The 24,078-nt window shown below is 47.2% G+C and overlaps 1 long non-coding RNA gene across 1 annotated transcript; it reads left to right on the top strand.

Moving 5' to 3' along the window:
• Positions 1 to 3,592: 3,592 nt before the first annotated feature.
• Positions 3,593 to 23,790, top strand: LOC308187393. Its single transcript, XR_013944654.1, has 2 exons — positions 3,593 to 3,758; positions 23,068 to 23,790. It is a non-coding gene; the product is annotated as an uncharacterized lncRNA (long non-coding RNA).
• Positions 23,791 to 24,078: the final 288 nt, after the last annotated feature.

Here is a 24,078-nt window from a genome sequence, read left to right as displayed (position 1 = left end):
TGATTAGCAGGGGTAGAGAGCTTACTGGCGTGTAGAATAGCAGGTAGATGCCAGCGCTTAGGCGTTCTGGTTGGTTCCCCCATCGGGTGATTAAGATTAGGGTGGGAATGAGGGTTGCTTCAAATGAGATGTAAAATAGTGCTAGTTCTGTGGTGGAAAAGGCTAGTAGGATGAATGGCTGGACTGCGACTAAGGTTGAGATAAAGATTCGTTTGCGTTGTAGGGGTTCTTGTTGCAGGTGGTTTTGGCTTGCTATGATTATGAGTGGGAGTAGTCAGCAGGATAGTACTAGGAGGGGGGATGAGATTTGGTCAATTCCTGTTCAGTTGGATAAAAATTTGTAGGGGTAGTAGGTTGGGATTAATCACTGTAGGCTTAGGGCAACGATTAGGAGGCTGTATAAGGTGGTGTTAGTCCATAGAAATTTTGGTGGAGACAGCAGGGCTGTTGGAAGAAGTATGATTGTGGGTAGGATGATTTTTAGCATTGGAGGAGGTTTAGGTTGTGTAGATGGTCGGAGCCATGTGTGCGGGTGGAGGCTACTAGGATGGCCAGGCCTGTGCCCGCCTCACACGCTGAGAAGGTTAGCATGAGAATTGGTACCATGGTGAATGAGGAGACTTGGTTTTCGATGGATCATATTGATAGGCCTACGAATATCGATAATATTATGCTTTCAAGGCATAGTAGGGCGGATACTAGGTGGGTTCGGTGGAAGGCTAGTCCTAGTCCGCTGAAAATGAAGGCTGAGTAGAAGCTTAAATGTAGGGGCGACATAAGAAAGTTACAGGGTTGGCTGTAATCTGCTGGGTCGAAACCAGCTATCTTTTTGGTTAGACTAACTTTCTGTTATTCTGCTCATTCTAGGCCCCCTTGAATTCACTCGTAGGCCAGTCCGAGTGTTAGGAGAAGGAGGATCACTACAGTTCAGGTGAGGGTCATTAGGGGGGATTGGAGTTGGACGGCTCATGGCAGGGGGAGTAGGAGGGCGATTTCTAGGTCGAATAGGACGAACAGGATGGCTACTGAGGAAGAATCGGACTGAGAATGGTAATCGAGCAGATCCAAGTGGGTCGAATCCACATTCGTACGGTGAGAGTTTCTCTGAGTCGGGGTTTATTTGGGCGAGTCAGAAGTTTAATGCGGTTAGGGCAGCGCTTAGGATTGATGATAGGGCGAATATGAACATGAGTGCGTTCATTGCTCTCCTCTGGGTTTATACCAGATTCTAGAGATTGGAAGTCAATTGTAATTAATATACTAGAAGAGCAAGATCCTCATCAGTAGATGGTTATGTAGAGGAATAGTCAGATGACGTCTACGAAGTGTCAGTATCAGGCTGCTGCCTCGAATCCGAAGTGGTGGTCTGATGTAAAGTGGAACTTGATCAGTCGGAAGAGGCAGACGGTCAGGAAGGAGGATCCGATGATTACGTGGAGTCCGTGGAATCCAGTGGCAACGAAGAAGGTAGATCCGTAGACGCTATCGGCGATTGAGAATGGGGCTTCGTGGTATTCTATTGCTTGTAGGGCTGTGAAGTAGAATCCCAGGAGGATCGTTAGGGTTAGGGCGTGGATGGCGTGTTTTCGGTTTCCTTCTGTGATGCTGTGATGGGCTCACGTTACTTTAGGGATGTAAATATTATGGCTCATTTGTGGCCATTTTTGTTGAGTGGGACTATTAGTTTTTTTGTGATTAGGTGAAGGAGTCATGTTTGGATAGTAGAAAGGCGGTTGTTGATTCATCGGTTGTTTGGGGACGGGAATAGTAGGGCTGGGAAGAGTAGGGATAGTAGGATTAAGGGGATGCCGAATAGATTGGGGCTGGAAAATTGGTCAAAGAAGCTTAGGTTCATGGTCAGGATCATGGTGTGGGTTTGGTAGTGAGGGAGGTCTTATTTGATGGGGGGTTGGTTGTGGTGAAGGCTAGTAGTTTTGGTTGGATGAGGAGTGCTAGGGTTAATCAGGTTATAATTATGATTGAAAATCATGGTGCGGGGTTAAGCTGTGGCATATCATTAAGGAGGGGGAAGTCCCTCTTTGGCTAGCTTAAAAGGCTAGTGCTGTTGCATAGCTTCTTAATGATTAGGATGATGATAGAAGGGACGATCAGGCCTCGAAATGTGGGAGTGGGGTTGATTCTACTACAATGGGTATGTAGCTGTGATTAGCCCCGCAAATTTCTGAGCATTGTCCGTAAAAAATCCCAGGCCGGGTGGTAATGAATGAAGTTTGGTTTAGTCGGCCTGGGATTGCGTCTGTTTTAACTCCGAGCGTTGGGACTGCTCAGGAGTGGAGTACGTCTCCTGCAGTAATGATCACGTGGATGGGGGATTCTATTGGGATAACTACGCGGTGGTCAACTTCTAGCAGTCGGAAGTGGCCGTTGGGTAAGTCTGGGGTGGGCACTATGTAGGAGTCGAATGATAGGTCTTTGAAGTCTGTGTATTCGTAGCTTCAGTATCATTGGTGGCCGATGGCTTTTAGGGTGAGGTCTGGTTCATCGATTTTGTCCATTATGTAGAGGATTTGTAGGGATGGGAGGGCGAGGAGTACCAGGACGATAGCAGGTAGGATTGTCCAGATCAGCTCTACTTCTTGGGCGTCTACAGCATTGGACGAGAGTTTTTCTGTTAGTATGTGGGCTAAAAGGTAGAGAACTAGGCTGCAGATAGCTAGGGCAACGATTAGGGCGTGGTCGTGGAATTCAACGAGTTCTTCTATGATGGCTGATGAGGCGTCTTGGAATCCTAGTTGGGAGTGGTTGGCCACATGAGATGTACAGGATTTTTACCTGTGATTTAGTCTTGACAAGGCTATGTAATTGGTTTACTAACGTCTCATAAGAAAGAAGCATGAGCGGTGAATGCAGTTGGCTTGAAACCAGCATGTGAGGGTTCGATTCCTTCCTTTCTTGTACTTGGACGAAGGCCGGTTCCTCGAAAGTATGGTATGGGGGAGGGCAGCCGTGGATTCATTCAACGTTTGTGGTAGTTAGTTCTGGTTGTAGGACTTTTCGTTTGGCCGAAAAGGCTTCTCAGATGATGAATATTAGTATGATTACGGCTACTATTGAGATTAGGGAGCCGATGGAGGAAATGGTGTTTCATAGTGTGTAGGCGTCGGGATAGTCCGAGTATCGTCGGGGTATTCCTGCTAGGCCTAGGAAGTGCTGGGGGAAGAACGTTAGGTTTACTCCTGTAAATATTACCCCGAAGTGGGCTTTTGCTCATGTTTGGTGTAGGGTAAACCCAGTGAGTAGTGGGAATCAGTGAGTAAATCCTGCTAGAATGGCAAAGACGGCGCCTATGGATAGGACGTAGTGGAAGTGGGCAACTACGTAGTACGTGTCGTGCAGGGCGATGTCTAGGGAAGAGTTTGCAAGAACGATTCCTGTTAATCCTCCGATGGTAAATAGGAAGATAAATCCTAGAGCTCATAGTATTGGGGGGGGTCTCATTTGATTGTTCCTCCGTGCAGGGTGGCTAGTCAGCTAAATACTTTGATTCCGGTAGGGATGGCAATGATTATAGTGGCTGATGTAAAGTAGGCTCGGGTATCAACGTCTATTCCTACTGTAAACATGTGGTGAGCTCAGACGATGAATCCTAGGAAGCCGATGGATAGTATGGCTCAGACTATTCCCATGTAGCCGAAGGGCTCCTTTTTGCCTGAGTAGTACGTGACTACGTGTGAGATGATTCCGAACCCCGGTAGGATCAGAATATAGACTTCTGGGTGTCCGAAGAATCAGAATAGGTGTTGGTACAGGATTGGGTCTCCTCCTCCAGCGGGGTCGAAGAATGTGGTGTTTAGGTTTCGATCAGTTAGTAATATTGTAATACCGGCGGCGAGTACGGGGAGTGATAGAAGGAGTAGGATGGCGGTAATTAGTACGGATCAGACAAATAGTGGGGTTTGGTATTGTGAGAGTGCGGGGGGTTTTATGTTGATGGCTGTGGTGATAAAGTTGATGGCCCCAAGGATGGAGGAGATACCGGCTAAGTGGAGTGAGAAGATAGCCAGGTCTACTGAAGCTCCGGCGTGGGCAAGGTCACCTGCTAGGGGAGGGTAGACAGTTCAGCCTGTGCCGGCGCCAGCTTCTACAGTGGATGAGGCTAGTAGGAGGAGGAATGATGGGGGGAGGAGTCAAAAGCTTATGTTGTTTATTCGCGGGAATGCTATGTCGGGGGCACCGATTATGAGGGGGACTAATCAGTTGCCGAATCCTCCGATCATGATGGGTATGACTATAAAGAAGATTATTACAAAGGCGTGAGCGGTAACGATTACATTGTAAATTTGGTCGTCGCCTAGGAGAGTTCCTGGTTGTCCTAGTTCTGCGCGGATTAATAGGCTGAGTGCGGTGCCGACTATTCCTGCTCATGCCCCGAAGATGAGGTACAGGGTGCCAATATCCTTATGGTTAGTGGAAAATAGTCATCGGTTGATGAAGGTGACGGGTAAGATGGCTGAGTGTTGAAGCGTTAGGCTGTAGTCCTTTTTACAGAGGTTTAATTCCTCTTCTTATCGGCTCTGTAGTGAAATTCATGTTGAGTTGCAAGCTCATCGATGCGCACTAGGGTGCGTCAGGGTCTTTGTAGGCAGAAGCCAATTGGTTTAGGCATTTAGCTGTTAACTAGAGTTTTGTGGGATCGAAGCCCATCTGTCTAGGGAGGCTTTAGCTTAATTAAAGCGTCTGACTTGCATTCAGAAGATACAGGTTAATGTTCTGTAAGTCTTAATGTGCAGAAACTAAGAGGGTTTAACTCTTATTTAAGGCTTTGAAGGCCTTCGGTTTGGGGTGTTATCCTAAGTTTCTAGACAATGGCATGTATTATTGGGGACAGGGGAAGTAAGAGGATTGATAGTGAGGCAAGGACCGCAGTAGGTGTGCTTGGGGCTTTGCTAGTGTATCATTGTTTTATGTGGTTAGAGGAGTTGGGGGGAAGGGTAATTGTTGAGTGGTATGCGAGGCGTAGGTAGAAGAAGAGGCTGAGCAGTGATAGCATGGCAATTGCCATGGCTGCTGGTGTTATTTCCTGTTTAGTTAGTTCTTGGATGATAAGTCACTTTGGTATAAAGCCTGTTAATGGGGGGAGGCCTGCTAGGGATAAAAGTACTAGTATTAGGGTGGCGTTTAGCACTGGGGTTTTTGTTCATGAGGTTGTGATCATGGATAGGTTAAGGGCTTTGATTTTGTTAAGGGCTAGGAATACGGCTGATGTTATGATTGTGTATAGGTAGAAGGTAAGTAAGGCCAATTTGGGGCTGTAAACTAGGATGATGGCGATTCAGCCTAAGTGGGAGATGGACGAGAAGGCTAGGATTTTGCGTGTTTGTGTTTGGTTCAGTCCTATTCAGCCTCCTAGTGCTGTTGAGGCTAGGGCCATGGCGGTGAGTAGAGCTGGGTCGAGGGATTTGGATGTTAGTAGGAGCAGGGTTAGTGGGGGGAATTTTATGAGGGTCGAGAGTAGCAGGGCTGTTATTAGTGGCGATCCTTGTAGTACTTCTGGGAATCAGAAGTGAAATGGCACTAGGCCCAGTTTAATAGCGATTGCTGCTGTCAGTAGTAGACAGGAGGTTGGGTGGTTTATTTGTGTGATGTCTCATTGGCCGGTGACTCAGGCATTGGTTATGCTAGAGAATAGGACCAGGGCGGAAGCAGCTGCTTGGGTTAGGAAGTATTTCGTTGCGGCTTCTACTGCTCGTGGGTGGTGGGATTTGGCAATTAGGGGAATGATGGCTAGTGTGTTGATCTCCAGTCCTGTCCAGGCCAGAACTCAGTGGTTGCTGGAAATTGTGATTGTGGTGCCCAAGATGAGGCTGAAGGTTATGATTGGGGTCGCGTAAGGGTTCATTAGTAGAGGAGGGGGTTAAACCATCATTTTCGGGGTATGGGCCCGATAGCTTGATTAGCTGACTCTACTAGAAAATAATATAAGGGAAGTATGGAGAATTTTGATTTCTCTTGTGTGGGTTCAATTCCTACTTTTCTAAGGTCAACAGGAAATGAGAGGGCTGTTATACCTCTATGTTCACTTTATCATAGTGACCCTTTGTAGTTCAGGCACATTTCCTTATGTAAGGAGGTAGGCCTGCATAGCAGATAGGTATGCTGATGTGTCAGAGGCACAGAGCTAGTGTGAGGGGTAGGAAGTTTTTTCATAGTAGGTGCATTAGTTGGTCATATCGGAATCGTGGGTATGAAGCTCGGACCCATAAGAAACCAGAAGATAGTAGGAGGACTTTTGTGGCTAGGATGACGGGGAATAGTTCTGTGGGTGGCCCTAGGGCGCTTGGGTTTAGGAATATGATGGCTGTAAGTGTATTTATTAGCATAATGTTCGCATATTCAGCTAGGAAGAATAAGGCGAAGGGTCCTGCGGCGTATTCAACGTTAAACCCTGAGACTAGCTCAGATTCACCCTCTGTGAGATCAAAAGGAGCTCGGTTTGTCTCTGCTAGGGTGGATACGTATCATATTATTGCTAGGGGTCATGAGGAGAAAATGAAGTATAGAGGCTCCTGTGCGATGGCAAAGGAGCTGAGTGTGTAGCTTCCGCTTAGTATGATTATTGATAGCAGGATTATGGCCAGTGTCACTTCGTATGAAATGGTCTGTGCTACTGCCCGTAGGGCTCCGATTAGTGCGTATTTTGAGTTCGAGGCTCAGCCTGATCATAGGACTGAGTAGACGGCTAGGCTTGACATGGCTATTAGGAAGAGAACTCCGAGGTTTAGATCTGCTAGGGGAAATGGGAGTGGTAGTGGTGCTCAAGTGGTGAGGGCTAGGACAAGGGCTAGTATTGGTATCAGAATGAATAGAAGTGGGGAAGAGGTAGAGGGTCGGATGGGCTCTTTGGTAAATAGTTTCAGTCCGTCCGCAAATGGTTGAAGTAGGCCAAAAGGCCCGACAACGTTAGGGCCTTTGCGGGATTGTATGTAGCTTAGGATTTTCCGTTCTACTAGGGTTAGGAAGGCTACGGCAATCAGGATTGGGATGATGTATAGGAGGGATATAACGAGGCAGCTTAGTGTTGTTATTTGAATCATGGGTGAAGCTAGGGAGAGGATTTGAACCTCTGGGGAAAGGGCTTAAGCCTTCTGCACTTGCCGGGCTCTGCCACTCTAGCTGGTCCTTTTCTAGGATTGAAAGTGGTGGGGGAAGGCCCTCTTCACGGTTTAGTTGGTTTCACTGCTTAGAGGGGGGGGGCGTGCTTGTGGTATTGGCCCCACTTTCCCGGTCCTTTCGTACTGGGGAGAGTGTGTCATAGATAGAAACCGACCTGGATTGCTCCGGTCTGAACTCAGATCACGTAGGACTGTTAATCGTTGAACAAACGAACCCTTAATAGCGGCTGCACCATTAGGATGTCCTGATCCAACATCGAGGTCGTAAACCCCCCTGTCGATATGGGCTCTTGAGGGGGATTGCGCTGTTATCCCTGGGGTAGCTTGGTCCATTAATCAATTATATTGGGTCTGGTCACTGTTAGCACTTTGAGGGGTAGCTCTAGGTAAAGAGGTATGGTCTTGTTTTTGGAGGATTTGTTCTCCTCCAAGGTCGCCCCAACCGAAAAATATCGACCAGGCTCTGCGATGGTAGTGGCCCCAGTGGGGTTGATTGAGGATTCGCGGTGGTCGTTGATTTTTAAGTTCCACAGGGTCTTCTCGTCTTATGTTCACATCCCCGCTTTTGCACGGGGAGATCAATTTCACTGATTATCTGTGAGAGACAGTTAAGACCTCGTTTAGCCATTCATACAAGTCTCGATTTATGGGACAATTGATTGCGCTACCTTTGCACGGTTAGGATACCGCGGCCGTTAAACCTAAGTCACCGGGCAGGCATCACCTTCAATACTTGTTTAATTTGCTGAAGGCTATGTTTTTGGTAAACAGTCGGGCCTTATTAATTTGCCGAGTTCCTTTCACAGATTTTAATCGCTCTTATAGGCGCTCCTGAGTCGGGTTAACAGGGTTAGTTAATACGTGGTCTTGTAGGGGTTTTTGTATCTGTCTAGGTCTGTTAATAATGTTTCTATGTAAGCTTGCGCCGTTAGAGGGGTGTGGCCCTGAGTTACTTATTTTAGCATTAATTCTCCTATATTCATAGGTTGACCTGTTTGTGATAAGGGAATCATCTTATTTTGGTATTTTTAGGTGGTGGAGCTTTGACGCACTCTTTTTTGATGGCTGCTTTAGGGCCCACGGTAGGATCAGTAGTAAGAATTATCCGCTAGTCGAGGTTGTGTCCTTTTTTAATGGAGCTGTCCCTCCATTAAATAGCTCTTAATCATCTCATTAGGGTTCAGGATGTCCGGTAGGGAGGATTAAGGGGGAACTTAGATTCGTTTCACAGGTAACCAGCTATCACCCAGCTCGGTTGGCTTTTCACCTCTACTGACAAGTCATCCCACTCTTTTGCAACAGAGACGGGTTCGCTCTCTTTAACTGCTTGAAAGTAGCTCGCTTGGGTTTCGGGGGGGCAAACTTTAGTTCACTTTGCTTGGTTGTTCTCGCTAAACCATGATGCAAAAGGTACAAGGGTTGATCTTTGCTGTCTGTCGCTTTGATTGTTTCACTGCTATTTCATCTTTCCCTTACGGTACTGGGGTCTCTATCGCGTCTAAGTGTCTTTTCTATCGCCTATACTAAGACTGTAAAATGCTTTAGTTTAATTAGTTTAGTAAATTCTTTAGTTTTGGTGTACTATTTGTGTGGTTGAGCTAGAGGGGGGGCTTCAAGACGATCCGGTCTAGTAGATATCTTTCAGGTGTAAGCTGAGTGCTTTGGTGTTATAGCTACGTCTTGATATTCTAAGTACACCTTCCGGTACACTTACCTTGTTACGACTTACCTCATCTTCAGCGTATTTATGGTATTAGTTATGTGGGATGTGGCTTTTGAGGAGGGTGACGGGCGGTATGTACGTGCCCCAGGGCCGGCTTAAAGTAGGCTCTATTGTCCCACTTTACTGCTAAATCCGCCTTCCAGAAGTGGTTTCACGCTTCTTTCCGTGTGCCCTATGAATAGGGAATGTAGCCCATTTCTTCCACTCCATAGGCTATACCTTGACCTGTCTTATTAGCGGGGTGCTATTGTGTCCACTGTTGTGCTCTCATTCGAGGTGGGCTGGCGACGGCGGTATGTAGGCTGTGTTGGCAAGGGGTGGTTGGGTTAATCGGGGATTATCGATTGTAGAACAGGCTCCTCTAGGTGGGTTTGGGGCACCGCCAAGTCCTTAGAGTTTTAAGCGTTTGTGCTCGTAGTTCTCTGGCGGATACTTCGGTAAAGTAAGTATCAAGATTTAGGGCCAGGCATAGTGGGGTATCTAATCCCAGTTTGGGCCCTGGCTTTCGTGGGTTTAAATCAGTCGTTAGTTCCTAAGATCATCTTAATGGTGTGTTTAGGTGCATCTTGGGCTTATGACAGCTCAGTTGCATTTTGATCTTAGTTAGCTAGGATAGGCATTTTACCACTCTTTACGCCGTGTCAATAGGACGGTTGATTTGGGTTTCTTGTATGACCGCGGTGGCTGGCACAAGATTTACCAACCCTTGAAGTTAGGCTGTTGCTATAACTAAGTCAAGTTTGCACTCATTGCTTAATGTTAATTACTGCTGAATACCCGTGGGGGCGTGGCTTAGCGAGGCGTCTTGGGCTACTACTTGGGTGTGCCTGATACCCGCTCCTCAAGGCCTGTATGGGGGTAGGTGGTCGAGGGCGTTTACACTGGGGCGCGGATACTTGCATGTATATATTTAGCAAAAACCAACCGTAAGGTTAGGACTAAGTCTTTTGTCCGCAGGCATGTTTTATGCCATCTTGGCAACTTCAGTGCCATGCTTTGTGTTAAGCTATGTGGACGGGGGTGTGGTTAGCTGATAGTTGAGTGGTGAGTGAGAGTGAAGTATATGAAATTATTGCTTGTGTTTACTATTTTTAGTACTGGAGTTTCTCTAATAAGTTTAAGTTATTTTGTATGTGTTTGTGTGTATATGTACATCGTTCCGATGATGTCATGGAAGGGATGATTAATGGAGTTTTAGAGGTAGTTTGCTGGGATTGGGCGATGAAGGTTTATGCTACATGGTGGTTAGCGAAAGTTTACTGGTTTAGTTTGTGAAGCGCAGGGGTTGCGCTTAATGATTTGTTGTTTTGTGCTATGTCCAACGAGCATTCATCCAATAGCCCCATTTAACCCGGAGGGTGGAGGTAACATTAACTGAATGTGGTCAAAGTGCATCAGTGTCAGGATGATTCCCCATATACGCCAACCGTCTCATCGAGGGACCCTTGAAATATAGGATAGGCCGTGAGGCAGGTGTGTCCAGGCTTAGATTGTGGGACCCCCGAGATCACTGGGAATAGCCACCTGTGAGGTAACCCCGGAAAAAATAAGAGGAACCAGAGGCGCCAAAAAGCTGGAACATGCCGCGATTACGCATTGAGAAGGTGAAAGTACTCACAGATGCCACTTTGAAGGGCAAGGAGGGGTGAGTGAACCCAATGGATGGCCCTGACCGAGGAACCAGAGGCGCAAAAATGTGAGGAGGGCGAGGGGTTTAGGGGGAACGTATGGGCCTGAAGCTAGTCATACCGGACATTATGTGCAACGGGTTGCTGATTTCACGTGAGGAGTACGATTAATAAATCCGTCTGATACGAACTGCATGAGATATGTGGTGGAGAGTTGTTGTTGGAGCATGTCCTGTGAGCATTCATTAAAATGGGGTCTTGTTATGCGCTTGAGTGGAGTTGTATTGGGTGTTGTGCGGTATGGTCCTAGAACATTCATGCCGGGTGGTTTGGTAGGAGTGTGTTTAAGGGTTTAATGGCCGTGTACATGTATGGGTTTAGCACCTGCTTATAAGATAGTCCGTATATAATGTATATTACTGGTACTATAGTATGTATGTATATGGGGTATATAAATTTATGCACGAATATGCATAACCAAATACCCCCGCCTCGGGGGGGGAGGGGGGGGGGGTTAAGCATAATGGCATAGATGGGGTAGAATTATTGGGGGCTTGCGGTTAGTTCCTGTAGTTGAGAACAATGGCGGCTTTTCGAGCCGCAGGCCTCGGGTAGTGTCCGGGCAGGAATAATGACTTATTTTATGTTTTTTTTAGGGATTTGCTTTGCGGTGGGTGTTTTGGGTGTGGCGTCGAATCCTTCGCCGTATTATGGGGTTGTTGGTTTGGTGTTAGCGTCTGTGGCGGGGTGCGGGTGGTTGCTGGGCCTTGGGGTTTCGTTCGTGGCTTTAGTGCTGTTTATGGTGTATTTGGGGGGTATGCTGGTGGTGTTTGTTTATTCAGTAGCTTTAGCAGCGGAGCCTTTCCCTGGGGCTTGGGGGGATTGACAGGTGATTGGATGTGCAGTAGCGTTTGTGGCAATTGTTTTTGGGGGGTTGGTGTTTGGGGGGTTTATGGGGGCTTGGAAGTTCGGGGTTTCTACTGTGAATAATGTTGGGGTGTTTGTTGTTCGGTCGGATTTTAGTGGAGTTTCCATGTTTTATTCACATGGGGCAGGGATGTTTTTAGTGGCGGGTTGGGGGCTGTTGTTGACTTTGTTTGTTGTATTGGAGCTTGTGCGGGGGTTGTCGCGGGGTGCTATTCGGGCGGTTTAGGGGTTAGGGTCAGAGAATAGTTTATTGAAAATGCCAGCTTTGGGAGCTGGAGATAAAGGTTTGAGTCCTTTTTTTCTGAGTTTGGGGTACTCTAAGAAGTGGTAAGTCTTCAATCTTTGGTTTACAAGACCAATGTTTTTATAAACTATTAGAGTATTTAGCAGTTGAGTATTTTGTTTTCTAGGGCGCTTGCGGCGGGGAGGAGAAATAGGAGGATAGTGAAGTAGGCGATTGAAGCGAGTTGGCCGATGATGATGAATGGGTGTTCGACGGGTTGGCTTCCTACTCATGTTAGGACGAGGAGGTCGGCGACTAGTACTCAGAATAGGAGCTGGGAGAGTGGTCGGAATGTTATTGCTCGTTGTTTTGATTTGTGCAGGAATGGGATTAGGAATAGGATCAGTACGGAGGCGGCCAGTGCTAATACGCCTCCTAGTTTATTTGGGATTGAACGTAGGATGGCGTAGGCGAATAGGAAGTATCATTCTGGCTTGATGTGTGGTGGGGTTACTAGTGGGTTTGCTGGGGTGAAGTTTTCTGGGTCTCCCAGGAGGTTAACCGCTCATGCTTCTTTCTTATGAGACGTTAGTAAACCAATTACATAGCCTTGTCAAGACTAAATCACAGGTAAAAATCCTGTACATCTCATGTGGCCAACCACTCCCAACTAGGATTCCAAGACGCCTCATCACCCATCATAGAAGAACTCGTTGAATTCCACGACCACGCCCTAATCGTTGCCCTAGCTATCTGCAGCCTAGTTCTCTACCTTTTAGCCCACATACTAACAGAAAAACTCTCGTCCAATGCTGTAGACGCCCAAGAAGTAGAGCTGATCTGGACAATCCTACCTGCTATCGTCCTGGTACTCCTCGCCCTCCCATCCCTACAAATCCTCTACATAATGGACGAAATCGATGAACCAGACCTCACCCTAAAAGCCATCGGCCACCAATGATACTGAAGCTACGAATACACAGACTTCAAAGACCTATCCTTCGACTCCTACATAGTGCCCACCCCAGACTTACCCAACGGCCACTTCCGACTGCTAGAAGTTGACCACCGCGTAGTTATCCCAATAGAATCCCCCATCCGCGTGATCATTACTGCAGGAGACGTACTCCACTCCTGAGCAGTCCCAACGCTCGGAGTTAAAACAGACGCAATCCCAGGCCGACTAAACCAAACTTCATTCATTACCACCCGGCCTGGGAATTTTACGGACAATGCTCAGAAATTTGCGGGGCTAATCACAGCTACATACCCATTGTAGTAGAATCAACCCCACTCCCACATTTCGAGGCCTGATCGTCCCTTCTATCATCATCCTAATCATTAAGAAGCTATGCAACAGCACTAGCCTTTTAAGCTAGCCAAAGAGGGACTTCCCCCTCCTTAATGATATGCCACAGCTTAACCCCGCACCATGATTTTCAATCATAATTATAACCTGATTAAACCTAGTACTCCTCATCCAACCAAAACTACTAGCCTTCACCACAACCAACCCCCCATCAAATAAGACCTCCCTCACTACCAAACCCACACCATGATCCTGACCATGAACCTAAGCTACTGTGACCAATTTTCCAGCCCCAATCTATTTGGCATCCCCTTAATCCTACTATCCCTACTCTTCCCAGCCCTACTATTCCCGTCCCCAAACAACCGATGAATCAACAACCGCCTTTCTACTATCCAAACATGACTCCTTCACCTAATCACAAAACAACTAATAGTCCCACTCAACAAAAATGGCCACAAATGAGCCATAATATTTACATCCCTAATAATCATACTTCTTACAATCAACCTTCTAGGCCTCCTTCCATATACATTCACCCCAACCACCCAACTATCTATGAACATAGCCCTAGCCTTCCCACTATGGCTCGCCACACTACTAACAGGCCTACGAAACCAACCATCAGCCTCTTTAGCCCACCTATTACCCGAAGGTACCCCTACACCCCTAATCCCCACACTAATCCTGATCGAAACAACCAGCCTACTAATCCGCCCCCTAGCCCTCGGAGTCCGCCTTACAGCCAACCTTACAGCAGGACACTTACTCATCCAACTCGTCTCTACAGCCTCCATTGCATTAATACCCACCCTTCCTGCAGTATCCATCCTAACAATAATCATCCTACTACTCCTAACCATCCTAGAAGTAGCAGTAGCCATAATCCAGGCCTACGTCTTCGTGCTCCTTCTAAGCCTATACTTACAAGAAAACATCTAATGGCACACCAAGCACACTCATACCACATAGTTGACCCAAGCCCTTGACCAATCTTCGGGGCAGCCGCCGCCCTACTCACAACCTCAGGATTAATCATGTGATTCCACTACAACTCATCCATACTACTAACCCTAGGCCTCATCTCAATACTCCTAGTAATACTCCAATGATGACGAGACATTGTACGAGAAAGCACCTTCCAAGGCCATCACACTCCCACAGTCCAAAAAGGCCTACGATACGGCATAATCCTTTTCATCACATCCGAAGCATTCTTCTTCTTAGGGTTCTTCTGAGCGTTCTTCCACTCGAGCCTGGCCCCAACCCCAGAACTAGGAGGCCAATGACCCCCAACAGGAATTAAACCACTCAACCCGATAGAAGTCCCCCTACTAAACACAGCCATCCTACTAGCCTCAGGCGTTACCGTAACGTGAGCCCATCACAGCATCACAGAAGGAAACCGAAAACACGCCATCCACGCCCTAACCCTAACGATCCTCCTGGGATTCTACTTCACAGCCCTACAAGCAATAGAATACCACGAAGCCCCATTCTCAATCGCCGATAGCGTCTACGGATCTACCTTCTTCGTTGCCACTGGATTCCACGGACTCCACGTAATCATCGGATCCTCCTTCCTGACCGTCTGCCTCTTCCGACTGATCAAGTTCCACTTTACATCAGACCACCACTTCGGATTCGAGGCAGCAGCCTGATACTGACACTTCGTAGACGTCATCTGACTATTCCTCTACATAACCATCTACTGATGAGGATCTTGCTCTTCTAGTATATTAATTACAATTGACTTCCAATCTCTAGAATCTGGTATAAACCCAGAGGAGAGCAATGAACGCACTCATGTTCATATTCGCCCTATCATCAATCCTAAGCGCCGCCCTAACCGCATTAAACTTCTGACTCGCCCAAATAAACCCCGACTCAGAGAAACTCTGACCGTACGAATGTGGATTCGACCCACTTGGATCTGCTCGATTACCATTCTCAGTCCGATTCTTCCTCAGTAGCCATCCTGTTCGTCCTATTCGACCTAGAAATCGCCCTCCTACTCCCCCTGCCATGAGCCGTCCAACTCCAATCCCCCCTAATGACCCTCACCTGAACTGTAGTGATCCTCCTTCTCCTAACACTCGGACTGGCCTACGAGTGAATTCAAGGGGGCCTAGAATGAGCAGAATAACAGAAAGTTAGTCTAACCAAAAAGATAGCTGGTTTCGACCCAGCAGATTACAGCCAACCCTGTAACTTTCTTATGTCGCCCCTACATTTAAGCTTCTACTCAGCCTTCATTTTCAGCGGACTAGGACTAGCCTTCCACCGAACCCACCTAGTATCCGCCCTACTATGCCTTGAAAGCATAATATTATCGATATTCGTAGGCCTATCAATATGATCCATCGAAAACCAAGTCTCCTCATTCACCATGGTACCAATTCTCATGCTAACCTTCTCAGCGTGTGAGGCGGGCACAGGCCTGGCCATCCTAGTAGCCTCCACCCGCACACATGGCTCCGACCATCTACACAACCTAAACCTCCTGCAATGCTAAAAATCATCCTACCCACAATCATACTTCTTCCAACAGCCCTGCTGTCTCCACCAAAATTTCTATGGACTAACACCACCTTATACAGCCTCCTAATCGCTGCCCTAAGCCTACAGTGATTAATCCCAACCTACTACCCCTACAAATTTTTATCCAACTGAACAGGAATTGACCAAATCTCATCCCCCCTCCTAGTACTATCCTGCTGACTACTCCCACTCATAATCATAGCAAGCCAAAACCACCTGCAACAAGAACCCCTACAACGCAAACGAATCTTTATCTCAACCTTAGTCGCAGTCCAGCCATTCATCCTACTAGCCTTTTCCACCACAGAACTAGCACTATTTTACATCTCATTTGAAGCAACCCTCATTCCCACCCTAATCTTAATCACCCGATGGGGGAACCAACCAGAACGCCTAAGCGCTGGCATCTACCTGCTATTCTACACGCCAGTAAGCTCTCTACCCCTGCTAATCACAATCATACACCTATACGTGAAAATTGGCACCCTGCACCTGCCAACCCTACAACTAACCCACCCAACCCTATCCACCTCATGGACAGGAATACTATCAGGTCTAGCACTGCTCATAGCATTCATAGTAAAAGCCCCACTATACGGCCTACACCTCTGACTGCCAAAAGCCCACGTAGAAGCACCCATCGCAGGCTCAATACTCCTCGCCGCCCTACTACTAAAGCTAGGAGGATACGGAATTATACGAGTCACTCTATTTATGGGCCCACTGTCCAACCTCCTGCACTACCCCTTCCTAACCCTGGCCCTATGAGGCGCCCTAATGACTAGCTCAATCTGCCTACGACAGACAGACCTAAAATCACTAATCGCTTATTCATCCGTTAGCCACATAGGCCTAGTTATCGCCGCAGGAATAATCCAAACCCACTGATCATTCTCAGGGGCAATGATCCTAATAATTTCCCATGGACTAACTTCCTCCATACTATTCTGCCTAGCCAACACAAACTATGAACGTACGCACAGCCGAATTCTACTACTCACACGAGGCCTACAACCTCTCCTACCACTCATAGCTACCTGATGATTGCTGGCCAATCTAACAAACATAGCCTTACCCCCAACAACAAACCTCATAGCAGAGCTAACCATTATAATCACCTTATTCAACTGATCTGCCTTCACGATCATCCTAACAGGAATCGCAACCCTACTAACCGCCTCCTACACCTTATTCATACTACTAATGACCCAACGAGGCTCAATCCCCTCCCACATCACATCTATGCAAAACTCAACCACGCGAGAACACCTGCTCATAACACTCCACATTATCCCAATATTCCTCCTAATCCTCAAACCCGAACTGATCTCCGGAATCCCCTCATGCAAGTATAGTTTAAACCAAACATTAGACTGTGATTCTAAGAATAGAAGTTCAAACCTTCTTACCTGCCGAGGGGAGGGTTTAACCAACAAGAGCTGCTAACTCTTACATCTGAGCCTAAAACCTCAGCCCCCTTACTTTTAAAGGATAACAGCAATCCACTGGTCTTAGGAACCACCCATCTTGGTGCAAATCCAAGTAAAAGTAGTGAACCCCACACTACTAATCAACTCCCTCACACTACTCACGCTGACAATCCTCCTAACCCCAATCATCCTGCCATTTCTATTTAAAAACTTTAAAAACACCCCACAAGCCACCACCCGCGCTGTTAAAACCGCATTCCTAATTAGCCTAGCCCCTACAACCGCATTCATCTACTCGGGAGTAGAATCTGTCACCTGCCACTGGGAGTGAAAATTCATTATAAACTTTAAAATCCCCCTGAGCCTAAAAATAGACCAATACTCAATAACATTTCTTCCAATCGCCCTATTTGTAACATGATCAATCCTACAATTCGCCATATGATACATGGCCTCAGAGCCATACGTAACAAAATTTTTCACCTACCTACTGACATTCCTAGTCGCCATACTCCTCCTAACAACCGCAAACAACATATTCCTCCTATTCGTAGGCTGGGAAGGAGTACGAATCATGTCCTTCCTTCTCATCGGCTGATGACAAGGCCGAGCAGATGCCAACACCGCCGCCCTACGAGCCGTAATCTACAACCGAATCGGAGACATCGGACTGATCCTGAGCATAGCATGACTAGCTTCAACATTCAACACCTGAGAGATCCAACAAGCCGTACACCCCCACCAAACCCCAATCCTCCCCCTCATAGGATTAATCCTCGCAGCCGCAGGAAAATCCGCCCAATTTGGACTCCACCCATGACTGCCCGCAGCAATAGAAGGCCCCACCCCAGTATCAGCCCTACTGCACTCCAGTACCATAGTAGTAGCCGGAATCTTCCTGCTCATCCGCATGCACCCCCTGCTAGCCACCAACCAGACAGCCCTAACTGCCTGCCTATGCCTAGGTGCTCTATCAACCCTATTCGCTGCCACATGCGCCCTAACCCAAAATGACATCAAAAAAATCATTGCTTTCTCAACATCCAGCCAACTAGGACTAATAATAGTCACTATCGGACTAAACCTCCCACAACTAGCCTTCCTACACATCTCAACCCATGCCTTCTTTAAAGCCATACTATTCCTATGCTCAGGGTCTATCATCCACAACCTAAACGGAGAACAAGATATCCGAAAGATAGGAGGCCTACAGAAAATACTCCCAGTCACTACTTCCTGCCTAACCATCGGAAACCTGGCGCTGATAGGAACCCCATTCCTAGCCGGATTCTACTCAAAAGACCTCATCATCGAAAGCTTAAACACATCATACCTAAATACTTGAGCCCTACTCCTAACCCTTATAGCCACAGCATTCACCGCAACCTACAGCATCCGCATAACCATCCTAGTCCAAGCTGGACAAACCCGAATCCCCCCAATAGTATCAATAAACGAAAACAACCCACTAATCACCGCCCCCCTAACCCGACTCGCCCTAGGCAGCATTACAGCAGGAATAATCATTACCTCTTTCATCACACCAACCAAAACCCCCCCAATAACCATACCCCTTATCACCAAAACCGCTGCCATCCTCATAACAATCCTAGGAATCATCCTAGGCCCCTCATGTACAGGGCCACACCCCTCTAACGGCGCAAGCTTACATAGAAACATTATTAACAGACCTAGACAGATACAAAAACCCCTACAAGACCACGTATTAACTAACCCTGTTAACCCGACTCAGGAGCGCCTATAAGAGCGATTAAAATCTGTGAAAGGAACTCGGCAAATTAATAAGGCCCGACTGTTTACCAAAAACATAGCCTTCAGCAAATTAAACAAGTATTGAAGGTGATGCCTGCCCGGTGACTTAGGTTTAACGGCCGCGGTATCCTAACCGTGCAAAGATAGCGCAATCAATTGTCCCATAAATCGAGACTTGTATGAATGGCTAAACGAGGTCTTAACTGTCTCTCACAGATAATCAGTGAAATTGATCTCCCCGTGCAAAAGCGGGGATGTGAACATAAGACGAGAAGACCCTGTGGAACTTAAAAATCAACGACCACCGCGAATCCTCAATCAACCCCACTGGGGCCACTACCATCGCAGAGCCTGGTCGATATTTTTCGGTTGGGGCGACCTTGGAGGAGAACAAATCCTCCAAAAACAAGACCATACCTCTTTACCTAGAGCTACCCCTCAAAGTGCTAACAGTGACCAGACCCAATATAATTGATTAATGGACCAAGCTACCCCAGGGATAACAGCGCAATCCCCCTCAAGAGCCCATATCGACAGGGGGGTTTACGACCTCGATGTTGGATCAGGACATCCTAATGGTGCAGCCGCTATTAAGGGTTCGTTTGTTCAACGATTAACAGTCCTACGTGATCTGAGTTCAGACCGGAGCAATCCAGGTCGGTTTCTATCTATGACACACTCTCCCCAGTACGAAAGGACCGGGAAAGTGGGGCCAATACCACAAGCACGCCCCCCCCCCTCTAAGCAGTGAAACCAACTAAACCGTGAAGAGGGCCTTCCCCCACCACTTTCAATCCTAGAAAAGGACCAGCTAGAGTGGCAGAGCCCGGCAAGTGCAGAAGGCTTAAGCCCTTTCCCCAGAGGTTCAAATCCTCTCCCTAGCTTCACCCATGATTCAAATAACAACACTAAGCTGCCTCGTTATATCCCTCCTATACATCATCCCAATCCTGATTGCCGTAGCCTTCCTAACCCTAGTAGAACGGAAAATCCTAAGCTACATACAATCCCGCAAAGGCCCTAACGTTGTCGGGCCTTTTGGCCTACTTCAACCATTTGCGGACGGACTGAAACTATTTACCAAAGAGCCCATCCGACCCTCTACCTCTTCCCCACTTCTATTCATTCTGATACCAATACTAGCCCTTGTCCTAGCCCTCACCACTTGAGCACCACTACCACTCCCATTTCCCCTAGCAGATCTAAACCTCGGAGTTCTCTTCCTAATAGCCATGTCAAGCCTAGCCGTCTACTCAGTCCTATGATCAGGCTGAGCCTCGAACTCAAAATACGCACTAATCGGAGCCCTACGGGCAGTAGCACAGACCATTTCATACGAAGTGACACTGGCCATAATCCTGCTATCAATAATCATACTAAGCGGAAGCTACACACTCAGCTCCTTTGCCATCGCACAGGAGCCTCTATACTTCATTTTCTCCTCATGACCCCTAGCAATAATATGATACGTATCCACCCTAGCAGAGACAAACCGAGCTCCTTTTGACCTCACAGAGGGTGAATCTGAGCTAGTCTCAGGGTTTAACGTTGAATACGCCGCAGGACCCTTCGCCTTATTCTTCCTAGCTGAATATGCGAACATTATGCTAATAAATACACTTACAGCCATCATATTCCTAAACCCAAGCGCCCTAGGGCCACCCACAGAACTATTCCCCGTCATCCTAGCCACAAAAGTCCTCCTACTATCTTCTGGTTTCTTATGGGTCCGAGCTTCATACCCACGATTCCGATATGACCAACTAATGCACCTACTATGAAAAAACTTCCTACCCCTCACACTAGCTCTGTGCCTCTGACACATCAGCATACCTATCTGCTATGCAGGCCTACCTCCTTACATAAGGAAATGTGCCTGAACTACAAAGGGTCACTATGATAAAGTGAACATAGAGGTATAACAGCCCTCTCATTTCCTGTTGACCTTAGAAAAGTAGGAATTGAACCCACACAAGAGAAATCAAAATTCTCCATACTTCCCTTATATTATTTTCTAGTAGAGTCAGCTAATCAAGCTATCGGGCCCATACCCCGAAAATGATGGTTTAACCCCCTCCTCTACTAATGAACCCTTACGCGACCCCAATCATAACCTTCAGCCTCATCTTGGGCACCACCATCACAATTTCCAGCAACCACTGAGTTCTGGCCTGGACAGGACTGGAGATCAACGCACTAGCCATCATTCCCCTAATTGCCAAATCCCACCACCCACGAGCAGTAGAAGCCGCAACGAAATACTTCCTAACCCAAGCAGCTGCTTCCGCCCTGGTTCTATTCTCTAGCATAACCAATGCCTGAGTCACCGGCCAATGAGACATCACACAAATAAACCACCCAACCTCCTGTCTACTACTGACAGCAGCAATCGCTATTAAACTGGGCCTAGTGCCATTTCACTTCTGATTCCCAGAAGTACTACAAGGATCGCCACTAATAACAGCCCTGCTACTCTCGACCCTCATAAAATTCCCCCCACTAACCCTGCTCCTACTAACATCCAAATCCCTCGACCCAGCTCTACTCACCGCCATGGCCCTAGCCTCAACAGCACTAGGAGGCTGAATAGGACTGAACCAAACACAAACACGCAAAATCCTAGCCTTCTCGTCCATCTCCCACTTAGGCTGAATCGCCATCATCCTAGTTTACAGCCCCAAATTGGCCTTACTTACCTTCTACCTATACACAATCATAACATCAGCCGTATTCCTAGCCCTTAACAAAATCAAAGCCCTTAACCTATCCATGATCACAACCTCATGAACAAAAACCCCAGTGCTAAACGCCACCCTAATACTAGTACTTTTATCCCTAGCAGGCCTCCCCCCATTAACAGGCTTTATACCAAAGTGACTTATCATCCAAGAACTAACTAAACAGGAAATAACACCAGCAGCCATGGCAATTGCCATGCTATCACTGCTCAGCCTCTTCTTCTACCTACGCCTCGCATACCACTCAACAATTACCCTTCCCCCCAACTCCTCTAACCACATAAAACAATGATACACTAGCAAAGCCCCAAGCACACCTACTGCGGTCCTTGCCTCACTATCAATCCTCTTACTTCCCCTGTCCCCAATAATACATGCCATTGTCTAGAAACTTAGGATAACACCCCAAACCGAAGGCCTTCAAAGCCTTAAATAAGAGTTAAACCCTCTTAGTTTCTGCACATTAAGACTTACAGAATATTAACCTGTATCTTCTGAATGCAAGTCAGACGCTTTAATTAAGCTAAAGCCTCCCTAGACAGATGGGCTTCGATCCCACAAAACTCTAGTTAACAGCTAAATGCCTAAACCAATTGGCTTCTGCCTACAAAGACCCTGACGCACCCTAGTGCGCATCGATGAGCTTGCAACTCAACATGAATTTCACTACAGAGCCGATAAGAAGAGGAATTAAACCTCTGTAAAAAGGACTACAGCCTAACGCTTCAACACTCAGCCATCTTACCCGTCACCTTCATCAACCGATGACTATTTTCCACTAACCATAAGGATATTGGCACCCTGTACCTCATCTTCGGGGCATGAGCAGGAATAGTCGGCACCGCACTCAGCCTATTAATCCGCGCAGAACTAGGACAACCAGGAACTCTCCTAGGCGACGACCAAATTTACAATGTAATCGTTACCGCTCACGCCTTTGTAATAATCTTCTTTATAGTCATACCCATCATGATCGGAGGATTCGGCAACTGATTAGTCCCCCTCATAATCGGTGCCCCCGACATAGCATTCCCGCGAATAAACAACATAAGCTTTTGACTCCTCCCCCCATCATTCCTCCTCCTACTAGCCTCATCCACTGTAGAAGCTGGCGCCGGCACAGGCTGAACTGTCTACCCTCCCCTAGCAGGTAACCTTGCCCACGCCGGAGCTTCAGTAGACCTGGCTATCTTCTCACTCCACTTAGCCGGTATCTCCTCCATCCTTGGGGCCATCAACTTTATCACCACAGCCATCAACATAAAACCCCCCGCACTCTCACAATACCAAACCCCACTATTTGTCTGATCCGTACTAATTACCGCCATCCTACTCCTTCTATCACTCCCCGTACTCGCCGCCGGTATTACAATATTACTAACTGATCGAAACCTAAACACCACATTCTTCGACCCCGCTGGAGGAGGAGACCCAATCCTGTACCAACACCTATTCTGATTCTTCGGACACCCAGAAGTCTATATTCTGATCCTACCGGGGTTTGGAATCATCTCACACGTAGTCACGTACTACTCAGGCAAAAAGGAGCCCTTCGGCTACATGGGAATAGTCTGAGCCATACTATCCATCGGCTTCCTAGGATTCATCGTCTGAGCTCACCACATGTTTACAGTAGGAATAGACGTTGATACCCGAGCCTACTTTACATCAGCCACTATAATCATTGCCATCCCTACCGGAATCAAAGTATTTAGCTGACTAGCCACCCTGCACGGAGGAACAATCAAATGAGACCCCCCCAATACTATGAGCTCTAGGATTTATCTTCCTATTTACCATCGGAGGATTAACAGGAATCGTTCTTGCAAACTCTTCCCTAGACATCGCCCTGCACGACACGTACTACGTAGTTGCCCACTTCCACTACGTCCTATCCATGGGCGCCGTCTTTGCCATTCTAGCAGGATTTACTCACTGATTCCCACTACTCACTGGGTTTACCCTACACCAAACATGAGCAAAAGCCCACTTCGGGGTAATATTTACAGGAGTAAACCTAACGTTCTTCCCCCAGCACTTCCTAGGCCTAGCAGGAATACCCCGACGATACTCGGACTATCCCGACGCCTACACACTATGAAACACCATTTCCTCCATCGGCTCCCTAATCTCAATAGTAGCCGTAATCATACTAATATTCATCATCTGAGAAGCCTTTTCGGCCAAACGAAAAGTCCTACAACCAGAACTAACTACCACAAACGTTGAATGAATCCACGGCTGCCCTCCCCCATACCATACTTTCGAGGAACCGGCCTTCGTCCAAGTACAAGAAAGGAAGGAATCGAACCCTCACATGCTGGTTTCAAGCCAACTGCATTCACCGCTCATGCTTCTTTCTTATGAGACGTTAGTAAACCAATTACATAGCCTTGTCAAGACTAAATCACAGGTAAAAATCCTGTACATCTCATGTGGCCAACCACTCCCAACTAGGATTCCAAGACGCCTCATCACCCATCATAGAAGAACTCGTTGAATTCCACGACCACGCCCTAATCGTTGCCCTAGCTATCTGCAGCCTAGTTCTCTACCTTTTAGCCCACATACTAACAGAAAAACTCTCGTCCAATGCTGTAGACGCCCAAGGAGTAGAGCTGATCTGGACAATCCTACCTGCTATCGTCCTGGT

The sequence above is a fragment of the Anser brachyrhynchus genome (assembly GCF_964034855.1).
Source record: "Anser brachyrhynchus genome assembly, contig: SCAFFOLD_127, whole genome shotgun sequence".
Lineage (NCBI taxonomy): Eukaryota > Metazoa > Chordata > Aves > Anseriformes > Anatidae > Anser > Anser brachyrhynchus.
The sequence above is the reverse complement of the archived record's forward strand: the minus strand, read 5'-3'. Positions and strand labels throughout refer to the sequence as shown.